Here is a 24537-nt window from a genome sequence, read left to right as displayed (position 1 = left end):
GAAGAGGAAGTGAGGTCAGACTCTGCTCTGCTTCCAGAGGGCTGGAGCAGAGACACCATGCTCCACTCTCCCAGGATGGATGGAGGCTAGAATCTTCCCGGTAAGCGCACCTTGGGGTGCTTACACGCATCATTAGAAATGGGCTAGTCCAGGTGCGAGAATTAGCCTGTAAGGGCTAGAGTTCATGGGCCAAGCAGTTCTTAAATGAATACAGTTTGTGTGTTGTTATTTCGGGCATGAGCTAGCCAAGCAGCCGGGGTGTTGGGGACGCAGCCCTGCCGCCGCTCTTATTACAACACTGGAAGAACAGTGGAAATTAGTAACACCATCAAGGACTTGAAAGATATAGGGGTTGTGGTTCCCACCAGATTCCCTTTCACTCTCCTCTCTGACCGGTGCAGAGGACAGATGAATTGTAGAGAATGAGAGTTGCCTATATTGAAAACCCAATCCAGTGTGATCTTATTGCTGCTACTGGACCAAACAGGTGTGGAGTTCTTGCTTGATAAGATTAACACATCTCTGGTACACTGTATGCAGATATTGAACTAGCAAATGCCTTTTTCTTGGTATTGGCCCATAAAGACCACCATAAGCAATCTGCTTTTAGTTGGTAAGGGCAGCAGTATATCTTTCCAGTTTTAGCTCAAGATTATGTATGTGCATGTGTATGTTTACACATATATATACACATATATATTACACATATATGTATATATATACATGTGTTTGTATGTGTGTGTGTATATACAAACACACCAGTGGTGTTGAAAACACAGAGATATTCGTTTTAGGGTAAAGGGTAAGTTATTGCATATGACCTCCCCCCACCACTGAGAAAAGTACAATGTTTAGTCGGCCTATTTAAATTCTGGAGAAAGCACATTCCTCACTCAGGTGTGATGCTTTTGCCCATGCACCAAGTGTCTCAGAAAACTATTAACCTAGTGTGGGACCTGGAAAACCAGAGGCTCTTTAGTAAGTCTAGGCTGCTCTACCACTTGGACCGTATGATCCAGCAGATGCAATGGTACTTCAGCTGTCAGTGGCCAATAGGGATGCCTTTTGGAGCCTTAGGCAGGCCTCTATATATGAATCATAGAAGATACCTTTGGGATTTTAGAGCAAGGCTCTACCATCATCTATTCTCCCTTTGAAACACAGCTATTGCCTTCCTATTTGCCTTACTGGAAACTGAACATTTACAATGAGCCACCGAGTTACCATATTACCTGAGCTGCCTGCCTATCATGATGTAGGTGTTATCTGATCCATGAAGTCATGAAGCAGGGCAGCAGCAACCCATTCTCAAACAGAAGTGGTATATATGTGATCAGGCTCCATCAAGTCCTAAAAAGACAATCGAGTTACATGACGAAGTTATCCAAATGCCTGTTTCTGCTCCCATTACAATGCCTTCTGCTGCCAAGAACATATCTATAGCTTCATGGGGTGTGGCTATGACCACATGAAGAAGACTAGGGCCTGATTTATTGATGGTTATACATGCTATGTAGGCAACAGCCCCTTTCTCATACAACCCTGAAAGACATCAGTGAAGGGATGTGAACAGTGAGAAGAACTATGTGGCTAGATCTCTCCAAATGGATGGAGGATGTAAAGACACCTGTGCCCCATGTAAATGCTCATTAAAAAATGATCTTGCCATATGACCTAAGCTGCCTGCCTGTCATGAGGAGGAGTTCAATAAGCAAGTAGATAGGATGGTCCATTCTGGGGACTGTCAGCTTCTTTCCCCAATCATTCTTCCCATTGCCCAATGGGTTCATCAACAAATGGCTGTGGTCATGGTGGCAGAGATGGGGTTTATGCATGGACTTGACAACACGGACTACCATTCCCCAAGGCTGACCTGGCTTTGTCCTTACTGGAGTATTCTGGTTATGGATTGGCCTTTTTTGCACATAATTCTTCTGCCAAGGCCACTATTTGTGCACTTACAGAATATCACTGTCATGGTACTCCCCACCATTGCTCCTGACCAAGTAACTCATTTTACAGCTAGAGAAATATAACAGTGAGCTCATGATCTTGGAAGCCATTGGTCTTACCATGTTCTCCATCATCCTGGAGCAGCTGGCCTGACAGAAAGATGGAATAGTCTTTTGAAGAAAAACTTAGTGCCACTTAGGTGGCAGCAGACTGGAGGGCTGGGTTCTCTTTAAGGTGGTATATGCTTCGAATCACCATCCAATATATGATATGGTTTCTCCTGTAGATAGGGTCCATGGATACAGGAATTAAGGGGCGGAAAAGGGAATTATTCCACTCACTGTCTCCCCTAGTGACCCATTAGGAAAATTTTTGCTTCCTGTTCCCATGACCTTAAATTCTTCTGACCTAGAAGTTTTGGTTCCAGATGGCAGGGCCCTCCTACCAGGAGCCACAGCAAACATTCCATTAAACTAGAAGTTCAGACATCCCCCCAGGCCACTTTGGGCTTCTGATGTCCTTAAGTCAACAAGCTAAGAAAGGAATAACAGCATTAGAAGGGGTGATTGATGCAGATTACCAAGGATAAATTGGATTGTTTCTCCATAAAGGAAGTAAGAAAGTTTATGTCTGGAGTTCAGGAGATCCTTTAGGGCATCTTCTAGTGCAACTGTGCCCTGTGGTTAAAGTTAGTGGGAAACTATAGAAGCCTAATCCAGGCAGGATGGCAAATGGCACAGACCCATCAATAATGAAGATTTGGGTCACTCCTACAGGAAAAGAGTCAAGACCTGGTGAGGTGCTTGCTGAGGGTGAAGGAAACACAGAATAGATAGTAGAGGAAGATAGTTATAAAACCAGCTAAGGCCACATGACCAGTTGCAGAAATAAGGGTTATAATTGACATGCATGTTTCTATCACATTTTGTTAAGAATGTGTTTTACAGATATTTGTATTTTTCTCTCAATTTCTTTATCATGTGATGTAACATCAGTTAGGAGAATAGTTTTCATATTTAAGTTTAGGATATTAAAAGAATGTTTTTCAAGGGGCATTGCCACCTACTCTAAATTTATAATGTGTTTGTGTTTGTACGGGGCATAGTTATATTGTGTTAGGTGTAATTATGACCTGTTTATTGTTTTTATTTAGAAGATATGATTGTGTGTCAGTTGACAAGGGGTGGACTTGTGATAGCTATTCATTGTTGTCTAGGTTGCTACATCTGGAATTAATTTAAAAATCCCCAAATGGCTGGGTAGACCTGTAAGGGAATTTTTTTAAATTAAATGATTAAGTGGGAAGATCTACTTCAAATCTGGATTGTTGAGATGAAAAGAAATACCTTTAATCCAGATCTTTTAAGGTGGGGAGACACACCTCTAATCTGGGCCACACCATCTGCTAGAAGCCCATATAAATACATAGAAGAAGGAAGCTTTACTCTTTACCTGCTTGCTTTTGACTAGTCAGCAAATCCATTTGTTCATTGGCGTTAGAGCCTACATTTTTAGGATTCTGGAATACACTGAAGAGCAGCTGAGATATCTAGCCTCATGTACTGAACAGCTACTGGATTCTTAGACATTCCTTCTCTTACTCTCTCCCTCCCTCTCTCTCTCTCTCTCTCTATATATATATATATGTATAGATATGCATATATCACATATATGTATAATGCACGTGCATATATGTGTATAAACACACATACACAAACACACACATATATTTAGAGAGAAAGAAATTTTCATTCTGTAATTCATTCCTTTACTCTAAAGAACCTTGACTAATATAAAAACAAATTTCAACTTGGTGAATCACTGAGTTCTGGGGTTGATGAGAGGAATGTGTGTGAGAGGTGATTTACAGGAGCAGAAATGACCCAAGGGCAGTTATATCACCAAACCCCGCTCTAGATCAGCTGACACTTTACAAAAGCTGGGTACCTGGAACTCATGGCACAGCCTGCAGGCAGTTCAACAAGTTGGAGAGTTCAACAGGTGGCCTACTGATCTGAGCCCATTCCTGGTAGCTTGGCTGGTTTTGTTTCTTTTAGGCAGCTGGGCTGGTCTCTTTCTTTTAGGCTGCTAGTTTGGTCTCTACTTCTTCCAGGGGGCCGGGCTTGTCTGAGACCAACTCTCAGCAGTCTTACTGATTATACATTCTTCAGATGTGGGGGCAGGCTGGTGAGTCTTGTTAGTTTTGGGACTCTCTGAAGATAAGTTGTTGGCTTCATGTCTTAAGGACCTTCCTTGCAGGATGAAAGGCTTTTCACCTTCCCATATATAGCAATCTGTCTCTTCACCTCCTTGTGAACATGCTGTCTTAAAATACCCTATTGCTTCACTTTTCTTGATATCCTTTGTCTGAACAAGCTTCCCTACAACACAGAAGATTTTGTACTTGGAGAAAACTGTGACACAACCATGTGGAGTTGAGTCAATTGTTAAATACAGGAATTGCTGCAGCTTTCCATTTTCACCTCAATGACTATTTTTATGTTCCAGAAGTTCTTGATTTTAATTAAGCATAACTTACCCATTTTCCTGTTTTATTTCTATTGTTCTTCCTTTTGTGGTCCACCTTGCAATAAATACTGTAATGTCCTGACCACATATTGTGTTTCAGGTGTGAGCATCCATCTTTCTCTGGCTGCTGTGTCTGTTGCTAATGTCTCAAAGACTCATTACTACTCCCTGGAGCCACGGAACTAGACCAAGACCACTTACCTATGTGTACAAGCTGTTCAGTGGCTTCATGCAGGGGAAAGGCAGTCGGTTGATGCAATGTTTAACTACCTACTCATCTTCTGCTGGTTCTGCCAAAATCCCCACTTTGCTCAGGTTTTTTCACCCCCTTGTACTTAGTTCCTGGTTTTCTGTTTATCCTGAGAAAACCATGTTGTTGAGTCTCAGTTGATGGATTCTGTACAGTGCCAGGTGGGAGTTGAAGAATGTCTTCCTGCTTGTGCCTGTAGAGCCAACTGCTCCAGCACAGTTTTAGTTTGAAAACTCTCCTCTTCCTGCTGAATTATTATGATCACTTTTCATAAACCATGTGCAAGATGGGGACTGGCACTCGGCTCTGCATCACAGGTCCCTTGGCACTACCATGCATGGCCTTATTGACGGTATCTTACAGTGGATCCTCATGGCAGGTGGTTGTAGCTCTCCTTACTTGTTTACCTTCATCAAGACTGTTATGACTCCTTCAAGCATATGTGCACCATTTTACAGTCAACCTAGCATTTTCAAGATAAAATCCTGCCAAGCTTGGTGGTATCAAATAAGTAGTGACCTCAAAGTTGTGTTCGCCTCCAAATCCTTAGAATTGACAAATGTTATCTTGTTTTTGTCAGATGTGATGATGTTCAACCGTTTAAGTGGAAGGAGATCATCCCGAGTTTCCCTAAATCAAACTATGAAGATCCTTATAAGAGAGAAACAGAGGAAGAGTATGCACATGTAATGATGGGAGAAGTTACTAGAGGAGAGAGGTGACCACAAGCCAAAGGTTTCTGAGGGTCACCAGAAGACAGAGGAGGCTAGAGACACATTTCTGCTGCAGTCCCCAGAAGGAGGGCACTCACGAGAAAACCAGGGAACTCACAGAACAAAGTCTGTTTCGGTTACCCACTTCGGGGTAATTAGTCAGGGCAACTGTAAAGATGAAAGAGAATTTTAATTGAGTTTGCTTTTATATATAGGTAAAACCAGGAAAACTTGCCACTGTACAGTTATTTACAGCTTATCTGTTTTGCCCTCTTATGAGTCTCCCTGTCTCTATGGAAAACATTGACCCTGATGGGAGACTCCCTGATCGCTGTTGGTGTTACCTCTTTCCTTTCTTTCCCTATTGGCTTTCTAGCTTCTTTAAATGACTGCTCACTGACCAATGCTCAATTATTCCTTCATTTTTTAAAATAACTAATTTTTGCTTAAAAATTTTAGGCAATGCAGTTTGCTGCTCAGTTTTCCTTTTCTCTTTCACTGCTCTTCACATCTAAAGATTCTGACCTGTGGGCTTTCCGTGTCAAGCAGGCTAAATACATTTAAATGAGAAAATGAAGAAAAAATAATTTGGCTTCCTCTCTATTTGGTGTTATTTAGAAGCGCGTGACGTAGTTTTCTTCTGTGTGAAAATTATCTGGTTTTATGTTTTCATTTTTAATTAACATTGAGTTGCCAGGGAGTACATTCTAACCCTCCTGTCTATGGAAATGTGCTTCCAGCTGTGTACCGTGCACACTTTGACCTGTTGTTTTCAGTGTCTTGTCATGTGCTGGAGAATGATGTCTGTGCTTTACTTCTTGTATTCTGTACACTTCGCATCCTGTTGGTTGTACTATTTTCAAAACATCTGTCCTTATTGCTATTATCTGTTCACATCTTCCGACAAACTCTTAAGTAAGTAGTCTTTCCTATCTTTGTGGTTACACTGAAGCTTAAAATGTGTACCCCTAACTTATTCTGTGTCCCTTTAAGGTCGAATTTTGGCACTTCTTTAAAGGTCACAAGGTATTTTAGAACTTATCTCCATTTGCTAGCACCCCTGAGCTATGCTTTTTGTATTGCTGAGAAATAGTATACATTCCCAGTGTAATGATCATTTTTGTTTTCTATCTTTTCTGTTTTGCACCAACTTACATCCCAGGTCTCCTCCTTTCTCCTATGCTGTATGCTCCATCCATCATGGTGTTGTTTTAGTCCTGGGCATCATTAGAGCCGTTCTCATAGTGAGCTGAGCCAGCACACATTTCTTAGCTTTTTAAGGCTAGGCCGCACTGGAAATGAGTTTGCACCACCTTCTTTCCTGAAGGGCATCTACTAAGGAATCGGAATCATAGAACTCAGATAATTTTCAGATGTATTGTTTTCTAGGTTCCATTGTTTTTCTCTAAAATCAGCCGTCTTTTGAAAAGAGGAAAGGGCTTAGCAGGAGGGGAGATTAGGGAAAAGGCAGAGGAAGGAAAGAGCAAGGCTGTTCAAAGTCCATTACATCCCTGGATGAAAAGGGTACAGGTAACCCATTATTCCCATGCAATTAGCACATACTGTTATTTTAAAAGGAGGGACAAGGGTGGGACCTATGACTTTTATTTGTAAAATGATTGTGTTGTTAATGCGCCTTTTAAATGTGTGTGTTGCTCTCAGCCTTGGCTAGAGATGCTTCCTTTAGCATTGGGCAGAAATGAATGGTATGGTGCATAACCCTTCATAGTGCTGAGAATTAGAAACTGTGCATGATCATCCTTAAATGGGACATTTTGATATCTGCCCTTCCACCCCACCAAGGCACAGGGAACATCAAAGTGTCTTAATCTCTACTGCTGTGAAGAGACACCATGACCAAGGCAACTCTTTTAAAGGAAAATATTTAATGGAGTGGCTTACAGTTCAGAGGTTCAGTCCATTATAATCATAGTGGGACATGGTTGGCATTCAGGCAAACATGGTCCTGGAGAGGTAGCTGAGATTTCTCCATCTTTCTCAGGCAACAGCAAGTGGTCTGTCTCACTGGATGTAGCTTGAGCGTAGATGAGACCTCAAATCCCACTTCCACAGTGACACACTTCCTCCAGCAAGACCACATCTACTTGAACCAGGCCACACCTCCCAATAGTATCACATCCTTTGGGGGCTATTTTTTTTTCAAGCCACCCAAAGGAGGCTAAAGGATGGAAAGAGACTGAGGGTTTGGAGGAAATGCTGTCTTCTAGACATGAAAAAATGGCTGCACTCATGAACTCATAGCAGCTGTGGCTCTCTACACAAGATATGCCCAGGCTCAGACCAGCCAGACTCTAACATGGACGTGGGAGGCAGTCACTGAGAGCTGTTGGCAGTTGGTTGTGGCTGCTGGTATGTTTCCTGTGCTTCAGTGGATGGGCCTGTGTGTATGCACATGCAGGCAGCACTAACTGGACTTGTACGAAATTGGAGGAGAGAAATTGGGGTAGATTTGATCATATTTTGCTGGACACGTGTATAGAATTTTGAAAGAATAAGCTTTTAATTAAAAATATTTTTTTTGAAAAGGGAAAGTCCTAAATTTAACATTGCATTTTTCAGGGCATCTGACTTCTTTGCATCACTGCACCCTCTTTTTCCTTTTTCTGTTTGATTGTTTTATTTATGAAACAGGATCTCTATGTAGCCCTAGCTGGTCTGGAACTTGATTTGTAAAACAGGCTGATCTTGAGTTCATAGAACTGCTCCTGCCTGCCACATGAGTGATGGAAAAAGGTGTGTACTACCACACGTGGCCACCTCATTACTTTATTACCCCACTTGGTCTTTTATCACCTTGCCTTACTTTCAGTAACATTTTTTTTAATCCATCTTCTCAAACCTTGGTATTTTTTATTCTAAGTGAGTGCCCTAGTCAATGTCCAATTGCTGTGTAGAGACACCATGACTAGGGAAACTCTTACAAAGGAAAACATTTAATTGTGGATGGCTTCAGGGTCAGAGGTTTAATCTGTAATCAGCACGGCAGGTAGCATTGCAGCACACAGGCAGACACGGCAGCTGAGGGTTCTACATCTGGATCCACAGGCACCAGGAAGAGGAAAGAGCCACTAGCCTGGCTTGGAACTTTGAAACCCCAAAGCACACCCCAGTGACACACATCCTCCAGTGAGGCCACATCTCCTAATAATGCTACTCCCTGGTGACCTAGCATTTACATCTACGAACCTATGGGGGTTATTTCTATTCAAATCCCACAGTGACGTACAGTTTATAAGGAATTACAGAGACCCTTAGCCATCAGGGAAATGCAAATAAAAACAACTTTGAGACACCATCTTACACCAGTCAGAATGGCTAAGATCAAAACCACCAATGATAACGTATGATGGAGGGGATGAAGAGGATGTGGATTAAGAGGAACACTCTCCATTGCTTGTGGGACTGCAAACTTGTATAAGAACTCTGGAAATCATGGCGGTTTCACAGAAAATTGGAAATCATCCCTCCTCAGGACCCAGTAATACCACTCTTGGGCATATACCCAAGGGCTGCTCAATAATACTACAAGGACATTTGTTCAACTATGTTTATAACAGCATTATTTGTAATAGCCTGGAAACAACCTGTATGTCCCTCTGTCCCTCAACCAAAGAGTGGAGAAATAAAATGTACATTTAAACAATGAAGAACTATGCAGCAGTAAAAAAAAAAAAAATGACATCTTGAAATCTGCATGCAAATTGATGGAACTAGAAAAAACCATCCTGAGTGAGGTAACCCAGAACCAGAAAGATGAACATGGTATGTGCTTGCTCATAAGTGGATACTAGCTGTAAGCAAAGGAAATGAGTCTACAGTCCATAACCCTAGAGAAGATAAGTCACAAGGTGAACCTTAAAAGAAGCATATATAGATTCCCCTGGAAAGGAGAAATAGAAAAGATTTTCTGAGAAAATTGGGAGCATGGGGGTGTGGAGAGAAGGTATGGTAGAAGGGGAAGAAGAAGGGAGGAGAGGGAGAAGGAGAACTTGAGGGAATGGACTAGTTGAGATGGGGGAAGACAGAGACAGAGAGCAAGGAAAGAGATATTTTCATTGAGGGAGCCATTATGGGGCTTGCAAGAAACCTGGCACTAGAGAAATTCCTAGGAATTTAAAAGCACGATCCAAGCTAAGACCCTAAGCAGTAGTGAAGAGGGTGCCCAAACTGACCTTGCCCTGTAGTCAGATTGATGACTATCTTAAATGTCATTATAGAACCTTCATCTAGCAACTGATGGAAACAGAGGCAAAGATACATAGCGGAGCACTGGACCGAGCTTCCAAAGTCCAATTAAAGAGTGGGAGGAGTGAGAGTATGAGCAAAGAGGTCAAGACCATGATGGGGACACCCACTAAAACAGTTTACCTGAGCTAATTGGAGCTCACCAACTCTAGCTGGGCAGGGAAGGAAGTAGAGTATGACTAAATTAGACCCTCTGAATGTAGGTAACAGTTGTATGACAGGGGCAGACTACGGAACCACTGGCAGTGGCACCAGGATTTATCCCTACTGCTTGGACTGGCTTTTTGGAACCCATTCTCTTTGGATGGACACCTTGCTCAGCCTAGATATGGTAGGGAGGGTCTTAGACATTCCCCAAAGCAATGTGCCTTACCCTCTCTGAGGATTGGATAGGGTTGGAGTGGGGAGAAAAGTGGAAGGAATGAGAGGAGGGGAGGGAGTGGGAACTGGGGTTGATTAGTAAAATCCTTTTCCTTTTTAAGAAATAAATGAAAAAAATCATAAAGAAGCAAAACAAAACGACAAGAACAAAAAAGAAATCACTGAGACGTTGGTTTCTAGCTTTTCCCAGATTCCTCACCACATTTCATTTGTTATAGACAACCCATTGATCTTCTTTGTCATGGACTGAAACTGCGGTAAAGTTTAGCCTGCCAGTTGTTTGTCTCTATTTCCAAGATGGAAAATGGACAGTTTCAGAGGAAATGAAAGAAGGTCTATATGTGTAGAACTCCAGATTGCTTTCCCTCTGCAAAGACTGGAGAGAGATTAGAGCTATAGACCACAGAAGAGAAGGCATACAGAATGAACAGAGAGTGATTCCCTCAAGCTGTCCTCTGACTTCCATATTCGCACATGTAAACATACACACACACACACACACTCACATGAACACAAACTAAAATAAAATTTAAGACTATATCAGCAGGGTACAGTGGCACACACCTTTAATTCCAACTCTTGTCTGGCAGAGGGGAATTTCTGTGAGTTTGAGGTTTCTGCCAGCTTGATCCATGTGCGTTCCATGATAACAAGGGGTTTCTGTGTAGGAAGACTCTGCCTCAAAAACCAAATAAGTAAATATCAATGTTGAGAATAAAATAAGCAAAACCTTTTATTTTATTGAAATAAATACTAACGTTTCAATCTTGTATCTTGATGCCCTTCCAGAAGATGTCTTGACTAGCACGTTTGCTCCATGGGGGAGACTGATTCCAGGACCTTTCTTATGCTGGGCGATCATGAAGTCACTCTTCTTTTTGAACATTTCTCTACTAAGAGAGGAATTTCATTGTCACATGAAAGCTTGACCCCATTATACAATTCATTTCCCAAATCACTCCTGAACCTTCTTACATTCTCAAAAATAGATATTTCAAGAATTTAACAGATAGCCACCTAAGTAACAAAATAAACTCCTCCCACCCCAAGGGTTTGTAGCCTCTAGCATTTTAATTGGTTTCTCTTCTTCCAGGGACTGAAGTATGTTTTAGAATAATGTAAATTGGCAATCTAAATAGGTTGACTAATGTCTGAATTTTTAGACTGGGTGCAGATCCTTTGAAATATTTTTGAACATTGACAAGGGAGGTATAGAACACTGCAATATGTTCAAGCCAGAAACAACACACTTCTGTGGTCTCTGCCTCTGGTCCATGCTTTCTTGCTTTCTCATGTAGATAAAAATGGGAAGCACTCTGGCATCTCAGTTTGCTGTTGGCTCTTCAGACTCTAAGGCTGTAAATGATCTTAAGGTTTGCACAGAATACCAAATTATTTATGTGAGGGTCAGTGTAATTATTTGGAGATAGTATCGCCGTGCCGCGGGTTTCTGTATAAGGGCATTCAAACATAATCTTTAAAGTTTAATTAGGTCAGGGATATTAATGTACATAAGCTGACTTCAATGCAATCAGTCAAGAATGACTGGGCTGACACAGCTGATTGTGAGCATCAACACATTCACTGAAGCTTCAGTATGTTGATGGGATGCTGATGCGCTTGACACGCATCTAATAAATTCACATAATGTTATCTGTAATCATCCCCGTGGCTCTATTCCATCTGACTTTAAAATATGTCACGAAACTGTTAATGAAACCGTTTCTTCTGATGTAGCTAGAGTCTAACGCATATGTGACTGCCCAAGGACAAGGCATCAGGCAACTGATGAGCGCCATGCTGACAATGATGGGTTTGCTGAGTCCAGTGTCGCGTAGTCACTAAGGAAGATGCCCACAGCATCAGTGAGAGGGTCTGAACAAGGATGCCACAGCTTTCCTGATTATTTTTTAGAATTCTATGCCCTGCAGCTAAAAGGAAAAAGAAACAGAAATCAACCTTGGAACTGTTCCAGAAGTCTTTCCTTAGATTCCTGTCTTGACCAGTCTCCTTGTGTGTCCTCTAAGGAAAAGTTCCAGAGACTTGGTGAACCTCACTTAGCCCTGTTTTTAGTTCATTGGCCTCTTAAAAAATTAAAAAGCAAGCCCTACGCAGCATGTTGCTTTATGCTGTTTACGCTCAGACTACTCATTGACTCTTTTTAATGTTTATTTTACACTTTTTTATTTCTTTGTGTGCTGTGTGTGTTGTGTGTGTGCACTCTCATGTGATCATGCATTCATGAACCATGGTACACATGCAGAACTCAAAGGACAGCTCTTGGTAGCTAGTTCTCTCTCTCCTTCCATTGTATGGGTTCCAGGAACTGAAGTCAGGGTGCAGGACTCAACAGCAAGCTCCCTTCCCTACTGAGCCATCTTACACACTCTTTTACTTTCTTCTTTCTTTCTTTCTTTCTTTCTTTCTTTCTTTCTTTCTTTCTTTCTTTCTTTCTTTCTTTCTTTCTCTTTCTTCCTCCCTTTTTTTCTAATCAGCCTTCTAGATATGGATGTTTTGGAATCCATGCCCAGATTTTGAGCAGGAAAACATATAGTTGAACCTGTAAAAGTAGCCTTTTAGTTTTCTTTTTAGAATTTTCTGAAATATTTTGGTGGCATCTATGTGACTGCATCAAGATAGGACAAAAGCGACTGCTTCAAGACTTTCTGACTATTTAAAACACTGCGTAACTTTTCAAAAACTTTTTTCTGGCCAATGATGTGATTAGTTTCTTCTTCTAAAAATGAAAGCGTGAGATTAATAAGAATTTCACAGTAAAAAGACAAAATATTTCTGAAGTCACATGATTTGAGTGTGCCCCCCAGGCACAGCGGAAATTCCACAGCACAAAATTCTCAAGTTTCTACATGGGGGCTCGTGTATCATATGCCAGAGATTTCATTATATAATTGATTATTCATAATTCTCTTTCGGAAAGTGCACAAAATGTTTTGTTCCCTGCTTGAGACTAAGATCTCCAATGTGTAGGCCTAGGCCATCCCTTCCTTCAGGTTTGGTCTGGCCAGAGGTTCCTCTGTCAGATTTCCTTGGAGTCTGGGGACCACAACAAAGGGAGTTTTCACTTGTAAATAATGGGCCATACCCCTCCCCACCAGCTTTCCCATTATGCTGCTTTTCTTGAGGCTGTTCACTCTGCTCTCTTTTTTCCATGGTTGGATATGCTGGCAAAGAAAATAGCAGTTTCCAACATTCTTTGTGATGGGTAATCCTATTAGTTTGAAAAAAAAATGATTTTCCTTAAATTTGGAAAGTGGATAATTTGCTTCATGCCTCTTTACACATATACCATTATTTTTTTAAATCACAGTGAACATTTTAATTGGCATAAAATAAGAAAGGCCTATGTCTTTTTTGAAAATAAAAAAATGCATCCTTTTATTCTAGCTCGGAAGCCTAATTAGTCCAGATTGTATTAAAATGTTTGGTTTTTGCAGCATTTGTCAGGGAGGGCTTGGAACGTGTTGTTTCTCCTGATAGGTCACAGACTGGAGAGGCCTGACCCTGGGAATCGAATGTCTGACCTGGCCTGACCCCAACCTCTACTTAAAATCAAGTCTTCATTTTATTTAAAAACAGAGGTATATTTTCCATGTATCTCCCCCTCCCTCTGTCCCAGCTGCTTAGAAGAAGCCATTGCTATTCATTCATCTGAGACTTCAGGGTGGGAAAGGCTGCTTTCCAATCTTCTCAGTTTGAAGAAGGGAGCCCAGGCTTGATTTCCTCCAGGTTATTTAGCATAAACCATATTGAGTTTCACGTCAGAGAAAAATAACTCATGGTACATAATTAGGTGATGTGTGGGCTTCCCTTTTACTGCGCATAAAATGCAAACACTTATTTTAAATAAATCTCTTTATTTAATTGAAAATCCTACAGGATGCTGCTTCTGCAATCTCAAGAGACAGACTATGTGGCAGATGGATTTTTTTTTTTTAAAAAAATGACCGCTGTAGAACACTTAAAACCATGTCAATTTTCTGTTAGAAATTTTGGAGATGGAGTGAGCCCCTCTCCTAATGCTACCATTAATCACGCTATGGTTGTGTGCTCATTTCTGAGGCAAATTATCAATACCCTTAGCTTTAGTCTTGCTTTGGGGCCCTCCTCTGTGGGGCTTCTTTGCTCTGTTTGTGTGGTTGTTACAGTAAACAGAATTTATGGCCTTGAGGGCCACATATCCTGTAGATCATGTGAATTCCCACAGAGTTCTGCAAGCTTCGATGGCACCCCTGTGTTTTTACTTTCAACATCTCTACTTTTGGGGAGGTAGAGGGTGAGCACCCCTCCTTACAAGGCATGAGCCTTTGTCCTCTCCCTGGTGTAGCTGCAGTGGAACCCCACACCTTTTCTGGAGGCTCTCAGAGGTATCTTTTTACCGGAGGGTTAATCGTTTGTACATTTGAAACCTAAACCCCTGTAGGATCTTACAGTCTCAAATGCCATCCTTAATGATAATATGGCTTTCTTTGGTTTAAAGTGCAAGGCACATTGTTGTATTGACATTTTCAAGTTAAACTGTTGGGACTGTGGTCAAGGTTAAGTTGCTTGTGGGAAACCATCCTTCTTCAAGCTGTGATACTTTCCCTACGTTAATGTATCACACACAGAAGAACAAAACCCACTAAAGATGCCCTTGAAAATACAACTCAGTTACTAACGTGTCTTAAAACCATGATGTCTTCATTTTCAGATGCCCTATGTGAGGTAACAAGTGGGAACATGCAAATCTAAAATCACAGAACACTTGGATATTGTGAGATTCCAGCTTATGAGGCACATAAGCCCCAAGTCATGTGCAGGACAATTTAAAACTATTCAAGCTTTTCACATTTCTTAGAGTTCTTCCATTTGGACATTATTGGGGTTCCGGGAATCTGTAATAATGCATAGGGATTTGAAGCTGCTGAAATGAAATGCTCTTAAAAAAATTACTTTCCCTTTTGTTCTGGTGGCCAGGTGTGTGTAGGTGCTATTGAAGAACACACACGTGTAACATTGGGCATTAGAGTGTGTAAGTCAGTCAAAACCAGTCCTGGATCGTTCCGTAATTGTTTACATAATTCCCATTTGAGAAGTGATGGAAAAAAAATAAAACCAAATACTCACTGAAGAAGAATGGGTAGAGGGCCAGGAATTCGAGCGTTCAAGTACCATGTTTGGAAGAATTCAAGTACCATGCTTTGAGAGTGAGGATTTGAAATTTGTGGAAGACGTCAAAGAATAAAGTCAATGAAGCCTTTCCTCAGAGCCTCCTTTGTGCTAATTTCCTACTATGCTGTTAATGAAGGCTGCTCACTTTGTACCACATCGTTAGTGAAGGATCCTCCAGGGCCCTGTAGCCTTACTTCTGCTGGCTTGGACTCACACACACAGACACAGACACACACACACACACACACACACACACACACACACACACACACTGGTGTCTTTGGGGCTCCTTTGTCGCTCGGTAGTTCAAGATTGAAAGCAGATTTCCCACTTTAAGTCAGTTCAGTTCACCTACCATGGAGCATGGGTCCGTGAAGAGGATTAAGGAGTACCTTAGGTCTCAGCAATAAAAGAGAACACAGCTTTCAGCACGTAGAATCACAGAATCACAGATCTGTTTCTTGTTCTTTCCCTGGACAGGACTGAACTTCCCAAGGATCCTGTTCAGAAAGCAACCTCCGTTTTCCAAACATATTTAAAGTTTTCAGTAGAAGACTTGTGTCTTTGTTTGCACAGTGCATTCATTACTTTCATATGAAAATTTTCAAGTATGTGAGAAATGAAAACTTAAATTTCAGTGGAAGGAAATATATGACAGCTCAGCGTTATTTGTCTTACTGTCTGTTTCAGAAACACATCGTATTGACAAAGTTTCCAAATACGTGGATGCTGTTGATGCCTTGGTCTGATGCCCCCGCCTTCTTGCTATGGGACATTAGGGAGCACCACTGTTTCACTGGATTCTGTCTGCCTCACTTGAGGCCTGAAGGTTGAGTGAATGCCTGCTTTTGGGCTTTCCCACAGGTGTGAACTTTCAGCCACTGAAGGTTTGGTCAGAGGGGCCTCTCCCCAGCACCGAGGTGTCAAACCAAAACAGCTGAGCAATAGAAACCACTTTGAGCAGAGTGAAACTTCTGCATCCTGGGACAAGTCCCTCTGCTAGGGGTTAGAATTTCCAAGCCATTGTTCCCTTGGTGGCAGGGATTTTCAAACTATGTCAGACTGCGTGATTTTGTCAGTCTTTCTAAGTGGTCTCTGCCATTAGTCGATGCTGATGATTATTTCAATCTGAAGTTAAAATTTAGTCCCCAAATTGAAAAAAAAATATAGCAGACAATAAAAAGAACATAGACTTGAAGAACAGACGGTTCTGATTTGAGTTCTAATGTTCTCTACCTCCATCTACTTCCATTAATCACTTGGAATCACTAAGCCCCAGGTTCTCATAAGTGAAGAACAATCTTAATGCCACCTGATAGGAGTCTAGCAGAGAACAGAGGTAGGACAGGGCATAAAATATTTAGTGTAATCACATCCTGAATGTTTATGTCTTCACAAAATTCATATGTTGAACCCCCTTGCATTAGTATTAGACAGTGAGGACTTTGGGAGGGGCTTAGCTCAGCAAGGTAGAGCCCTCAAGAATGAGCAACAATGGCACCTTCTAAAGAAGGGAGGTGAGTGACTTTTCTTTAGACCCCGCAGTGATAGAGCACAAAGCCAGCCATTTGCACACCAGGGAGCCAGCTCTCACTGACCTGTCCACTCCAGAACAATGGGAAATAAATTTCTATCCTTTAAGCCAGGCAGAATTTGAGCTAAGACACTTATTAGACTCTCACTAATTATTTGTCAACTTTCCTCTCTTCTTTCAGTAAAAATAATTTTATTTTTATTCCAGGTGTGCAAACATTAACGTGAAATGCAAGGTTAGATCAAGGATGCCTTCAAATGATTGGAGAGTGATCCTGAATGCCCCCGAGGCAGTCACGGAAAGTCCTGTAAACATGTGTATAACAATTGATGTGCTTATGGTTGCTGTGATAAAATCTACATGGCGTATGGCAACAAAGGCACACAGGGCACTGCACAGTGCAGGGGTGAGGGTACTACTGAGAGAGGACAAGGCAGTGAGGAGGGTCATTTAGGAAAATCACTTACAAGGGATTTACATACATATTTAGATAGGAGAGGAAAAGTAGCCATAGTAACTAGGGCTGTTTTTTGTTGTTTTTTTGTTTGTTTGTTTGCAAGTGGATCCCAAACTGAGGCAAATTATTTCAAAATCTGTATTGGTAGAATACAAGCTCTCAGTTTTAGCAGCTCAGCTCTTGTATTGTAGGAGATTCAATATCATCTATTTTTACATTTAGTTTGCTAATTCTACCCTTGTTAGACATTTCCTTGTGGTAGGTCACATGGTCCACTTTGGGGGATGAGATGTTTATGAGTATCGTCAGAGTCATGGCCTGCAAAAATTAAACATAAAGCCGCTAGACGTGGGTTAGAAAGATGCAAACGTTAGCTTATTCCAGAAACCCAAGAACAGGCAGTTCTAGTTCTTCCTCGGCTAAACACAGTGGCCAAGGCTCCGGGACACTGAATGATACTTTGTCAACTGAATGATACTTCCCAGAGCTGATGTCAGTCTTCAGTCTGACCTTAACGTGTAAATCAGTGCTGCTCCGACTTTTGTATTTCATGGTCCAAATGATTAAAAGAAAAAGAAAAAAAAAACCAACAACAAAAACCTATTCAACAGAAAGGATCAAATTTATTTTGAAAGGCACAAAATTTAAATAGCAAATAGAAATAGACCAGAAATCCTTACAATCTATGATTCTTATATGGTTACCAGAGGGGAATAAAGTTTAATGTTCAAAAAAATAATCAATGGAGATAAGTTTAGAGCAAAAAGTCATTTTGCATCTAATATATGGTCTTACGGTTTGGATGTAGGGCATTCCCTAGGGGTTCGTTGCTGCTGGCGGGAACCTTAAGTGGCCCAGTGGGGGATGATAGCCCCCTTTAGGAAAAAGGTCCAGGGGAAGCTTAGTGGATCATGACACAGATCTGTCTTAAAACCATGAATGCAGTTACAGAGATATGAGCTCGTTCTCACATTCTTGGGTTGCTCCACAAAGGAGCTGGCTTCCTGAATCACTCTGATTTCGTTTCTTAACACATGAACTATTCTAGAAAGAATTATACTGTTGAAATTCCAGCAGCTATGAGACCATTGACCCAGTCAAGCTGAAGCTACTACGTGCAATCGTGGGTTAAATAAACCGTTCACATTCACACAGTGGCCAGTTTCTGGTGTTTTGTTGTAGAAATAGAAATGAATTAATAAAACCTCATAAAAATTCCCGTACACACATCTCCCATCAAGCATGTGTTACAAATGACCTAGACCTAAAGATGATCACTAGGACTTTAATTCTTTACTGTTGTCTACTTAGGCAACATATATACTGACAGTGTCATTTTTATAATAGGATATATAATTTAGAACATTTGAAACTGTCAGTAGCTTGTGTTATTTGATTTATATAGTAGCTACTAAAAATACTTGTTGCATGACTGGTGGATGAAGAAAGTTTTTCATCACTGATGCTGAATTTGATCTGGGACTCTGAAGTTTTGGGCAGGATCTCTTCAAGGATACAGAGCAACATAGCTTACTCAAGTCCGTAAAGAACTGAAGATGTAGGCTTTAGATACAAATTTCTATGAAGAAAATATTCCAATGAATAGGTTATAATATTAGTAAGGCTTTTATCTGGGGTAGGAAGTTGCTCTTTCCAGAATTATATAAATACAGTGAAAGCTCACAAATCTCAGGACTAAAATCATATTTGGTAAAATAACTCAGAAAACTAAAATAACTCAAGTGAATGAAAGAGTGAGTTTCATTTTCAATGCACATATATGCACATACACATGCACACATACTTAAAAATGCATGCCCCCAACAAGCACATGCATGCACACACACATGCATGCACACATGCACATACATGCACATGCACATACGTGCACACACACACACAGAGCTTGAATTCATAGCACCTAGGATATTCCCTCTCCTACAAACAGCCCCCATCCAGACAGTCAGGCCTGAGTTCTACTCCTCAGAATCACTTCCTTGCACTCCCACAACTTTTGCCCATACCCTTCATCTCCCTTTATCAGCCTTTACAGAGACAGACAGCAGATTAAAAAAAGTTTTTCCTGTCCAAGTCATATTGAATTATTTAAATAAAAGTGAACATTTGTCAAATTATTAAACCTAGCTTCCAATATTTCTTGCCTGTTCTGCATCAGTTCTAGCGGCCAAGGCTTTCTCTTGATCCATGAGATTCACGGCCTTCGCCATCCTTGACCTCACTTCAGTGGAGGAGAAGTCATAAGAGCAGAAGGGGATGTATGAGATTGGGATGGAGCTTGGGGAAATTTAGTCCCCAGATGTTATTTTGCTTCAGATCAGGCCAATGATCCTGCAGTGTCCTGTGTTCTGACTCTCCCCTTATCTCTCAAGGTGCATGGGTAACTTCAAACAGGGACTGCTAAAGGGCCAACATGTTTGAAGAGGCAGAAGGGTGACAGATAAGCTGACATTTTCTTCCTTTTCTCCTTTTCCATCCCTACCTTTTAGCTCTGTCATGCTGTTGGTGTGTTTGAGCATGCATCTGTCTATTATACAGGAGAAGCATCTTTCCTTGTATCATACTTGAGTAACAAATTTAAAATGATTCTCTCCTATGACAATTTATTAGGAATCATTGGGATGATTTTGTATCTCTAATAAACAGCAAACTCCTCACAAAGAGGCCATTTCCAATGAGCAAAGACATAACCATTCTGATTTGAAGCAGGGTTTTTGCACCTCATACTACTGGTCCTTGAGGACAGACTGTTCTTTGCCGTGTGTCATTCCTGCACGGCATGAACTATTAAACAACATTACAGGACTCTGCCATTAAACAAAAGTAGCTACCTCTTCTGGTGAGTTTTTATTTGTTTGTTTTCTTTTTGATCAGCTTGTCACCAGTAGAGGGAAAGAGACACTCAGTTGAGAAACTGCTCCTCTGGACTGCCTTTAGGCAAGTCTTTGATAGTGGATATGGAAGGCCCAACTTACTGTGAGTGGTGCCAGCCATGAGCAGGTAGTCTTGAGAAGTCTAAGAAAGGTAGAAGAACATGAGCCTGAGGAGCAACACATGAAGCAGCTTGCCTCCATGATTTCTGCTCCTGCTTGAATTCTGTCATCAGGACCTGTAAGATAAAAATCTCCCTCCCCATGCTGCATTTGCTCACAGTGTTTATCACTGTGGAATAAAGACAAATTAGGACACTGTACTCCAGATTTTCTTTTTAAAATCAGAATTCTTCAGACATTGACAAATATCTCTCCTTGTATAAAGTAGTCATAATTTTCATTTTAGAAGATTATGTTTGTATAAGTAAATGTATCTGTGAATCAAAAAACTTGTACCTTTGACCTAGAACTCACTACAGAGAGACATTCTTACCTCTCTCCCTTCCTCCTTTCTTTCATTCCTTCCCCTTGATCCTGGGGATTGTACCCAAGGCCTTGTATGTGCTAAATTCATGCTGTGCCAATGAGCTGCACTTTTATTATGACCCCTACCCACTCAGTCCCAATACTAGTGTAGTATTTCCAGAACCTTCCATTCCTTCTCTTATCGTCAGGGCACGCTGCTGTGACACAAACATAACTTTCCTGCCACCCATGGAGCCATGTATTCCAGAAAATTAGTTTGGTAAGTAGCTAACACAGCGAAATCACTTTCCGGCAGGTTCACCCGGATCACTTAGCTCGCTAATCTATAGTAATATGAAAGATGAGCAAGAGCATGACATGACATACTCAACATGTTTGGCCATGCTCATAGTAAATTGGGAAAATTGATTTAATAATGCTTTAACTATTCAATTAGACACACCGAACAAAATTCTTTGAACACATGTCTCTGTGTGTCTAGGTATATTTGCTCTATCATAGCAAATCCTATGATATGAAGCTAAATCATTGGCTTCATGGTATCTGTATATGGATCAAGCCATTGATGGAAGATAGCACTGAATGAAGTTAGTTTAATTTCATTTTCAATTAAAGGTACCAGAGTTCAGAACTTCTTCAGACTCATCAGAAATTAATTGTGGTAACCAGGAAGGTTAAGAGTCAAGCATAAATATTCCCAGTAGTATTTCGACAACACGTAGATGTAAACTCTTGGGTAAATAGTCATGAGCCTCAGGTCTGGCATGTCTGATAAACAGGAAGATTAGCCTGCCAGAAATCTCCCAGTTCTGGTTTCCTCAGATACCCTCTGAAAGTAGTCAGAAGGAAGGAAAAAGAATAAATGATTTAACTAATAAAGGAATGAGTAAGTGTATACATATGCGATTAAACTATGTAAAAAGACTGCTTCTACACACAGGCAAGAGTCAAGAGGACAGGTAGGTGAATATTATCAGATTGTCAGGTCTCAGAACAAGGCTATTGGGAAGCTCCAGACTTTGGGCATTTGAAGAGTATACAGTGTTGATCCTTGGAGTCACCGTAGAGAAGTGATGTCATCTTCTCCTTGGCTGGCATATGGGAAAGAATTTGCCCTGGGTAGATTATGCCTGGACCCTATCTTGCTAGAGAGCCTGAATACATAGTCTTGATGCAGAACCATGCACTTGTATGACACTTCTAACCTCTTTCAGGTAATGCAAAGCATGTAGAGATATTCACTCAGACTTTCTCTTAGGGAGAGACCTGATGCCCAGCGAGGGGTCGCAGTCAGTATCTACTGCCAGTACTGCCAGCATGTTAGGTCTGCCTCAGCTGCTGAAAGCCTGCAAGAATATGGAGCAGAACAGTGGCAGCCTGCATCTGGAGTCTGGCAAAAGGGGATAGGAAGGTCAAACTCATCAGGTCAACATGAGTCGCCTGAAGGAAGAGACTTTGATGGGTCAGAATTAGGGTTCACATGGTTTTATTCCTCTCTCTGCCAGAAGTGGAAACTTCATCTTCCTGTCTTTGGAATCTGTAATAAACATTGTGCACCAAGCCATACCTCAGCATCTGCTTCCAGAAACCCAGCCTGTGACAGCTGCCCGACATGTGAAGCCCGGTGTAGAAGCTATCAGCATTTGGCAGCTCTCACCCATCCTTCCTCTTGGGCATCCTCATCCCACCCCCACCTCCCCTGCCTGATTTAGGAACTTCCATGCTACTGCCTTTGTTTACATGGAGACCAACCTTTGCAACACCGCTGTGCAGTTAGCAGAGTTGGGTGGCCATGCATAGACTCTCAAAGTCCATTTACATGTTTGCTCAACAGGAGAACAGCCAAGGTCAAGTAGTTTGCAAGTTACAAGTTCCCGCAAACTCCCACAGTGTCACGCAACCCAACCCAACCCTGTGGATGTTCATATGCTTCATCATATCCTTTTACCAATGTTATAGAATATTTTACATTGACTTTGACAAAGTTTTGATTGTATTTTGTAAGGGAAGTACAGTCCTTTTTCTTACAAACACAGAGGCAGCCAGTGTTTATCAACAAGCATCTTGAAAATGCGGTAAGTGGGGAGGCAGATACTCTTGAGGTTGGTGGAGTGGAAAGGAAAGGAACAGAAACACCAAGGGAGCAAAGCAAATCCATCATTTTGATCAGCAAGGAGAAAAAGAGAACAGGAAAGCTTCCTAAAAGATAAAACACGTGATACTGCGAAATGGTTCTTAGATCCAATTCAAAATATCTGTGAAGCTTGTTTGATTGGTGGATGAAAGAAATTCCCATTGCTGTTGGGAAAATTTATTTTATTATCTCTCAGCAGTCCTACACTTCATCACTATTTTGGGAACAAAATATATCTTGAAGGTACCAGCTTTGCATCTCAAAGCAATTTGCTACCTCATGATAAAAGCAGGCTGCTTGCTGAAACTCAGACGAAAGTCAGCACGGTTGGTTTTTATTGACATTGTTCTTCCTATTGAAAAGAACACTGAGAATAAAGCCTATGGCTCGCACATGTGTGTAAAGGGAACTGAGATGAAGCCAAAGAGCTCTGTTATCTCTCCCACTTCTCAAGAGGGGAACCAGCTTGTGCAAGGTTACAAGTTCTCCTTTACCACAATTTGTGTCATGGGCATCAAGGCTTAGCAATGATACTAGAGGTTTATTAAGGGAAAATTATAAATACACTCCTGCTTGTATTTCTACATGAGAAATCAACTAACACAAGTATCAGACACTTTCCCCTGTGTCTATTTCACCAATGGTCATCTTCTACTGAAGAAACATTTGGGTAGCTGGGAGAAGAGGTAGACTGTATTTACCTCGGTGATTGTGATGGGACCTGTGAGTTGGAGATACATATGGATAAATTTATTATCATTACTTCTAAGATAAAATTGTCTAATCTCCTGCGTAAGTCATCACCCGATTCTACCCTGCTGCACAGAGCTCAGCATTATTATTTTTCTGATTACAGAGTTGAGCATGCCCAAAGCACACAGACAGTGGAAGATCTTCTGGAGTATAAAGTAACTAGGAAGTTAGAATGATACATGGATCTGGAGAAAGCGGACTCAGCATTGCTGAGCTACAGGAGGAGGCGCTAAGTTTCATCAAAGTAGAGATGGAAAAGCCTATTGTGTGTCAATAAACAATAGTGCCAAACCCAGGGTCAGTGATTTTGGAATGGACTGATTTGCTGGTGGCTAACAAGTGGGAATGGGGTGTGCAGCTTTCCAGCCCTCTTCTAACACGCGCCATGGTGATTCTCCACGAACACCATATTGCCACAAAATACAAAGAACAGAGGCCACACTAGCAGGCAAACAGTTCTGAAACTCAGCTTCCAGGGAGGGTGCTGAACGAGCTCATGGTCAGAAAGTCTGGAGTCAGCTGCTCACGTGGACAAACTCTGCTGAGGTGAGGTGCTCAGATTGGGATTGGGATTTTCTAGTTACGCGTGCTTAGTGTATCAGTACGGTGAGATACATTTGACTCATCATTTTCTTTCCTCATTTCAGGTGAACAGTTACTAGCTAGCTTACAGTATGAGAAAGAGTGAGAGTGAACCACAAGTTCTCACCAGCTAGACCTGGAGCCACACTGAGCACAGACCGTGTGTGCCTGAGCAGCCACTGGATGAGACTACTGGTAGAAGTCTTGTTTGCAGGAAGGTGATGTCTCCTTCAATTCACCCAGACTATAGGGCTCCAGAAATCTGGCTCATGAGATTATTTTTTTTCATGAGATTCTTGTATGAAGGTTTTAATTAAATATATGCAGGGAACTTAGTGTAATTGCAAGCCAAAAACCAAAATCAGAAAATATGTCTATGATCCCCCCCCCCCCACACACACACCAATGACTTTGGCGGAATTAGTTATGGCAGACA

The sequence above is a fragment of the Alexandromys fortis genome, unplaced genomic scaffold (genome assembly GCF_014885135.2).
Source record: "Alexandromys fortis isolate MF-2015 unplaced genomic scaffold, M_Fortis_MF-2015_v1.1 scaffold_71, whole genome shotgun sequence".
Classification (NCBI taxonomy): domain Eukaryota; kingdom Metazoa; phylum Chordata; class Mammalia; order Rodentia; family Cricetidae; genus Alexandromys; species Alexandromys fortis.
Note: the sequence above shows the minus strand (reverse complement) of the source record.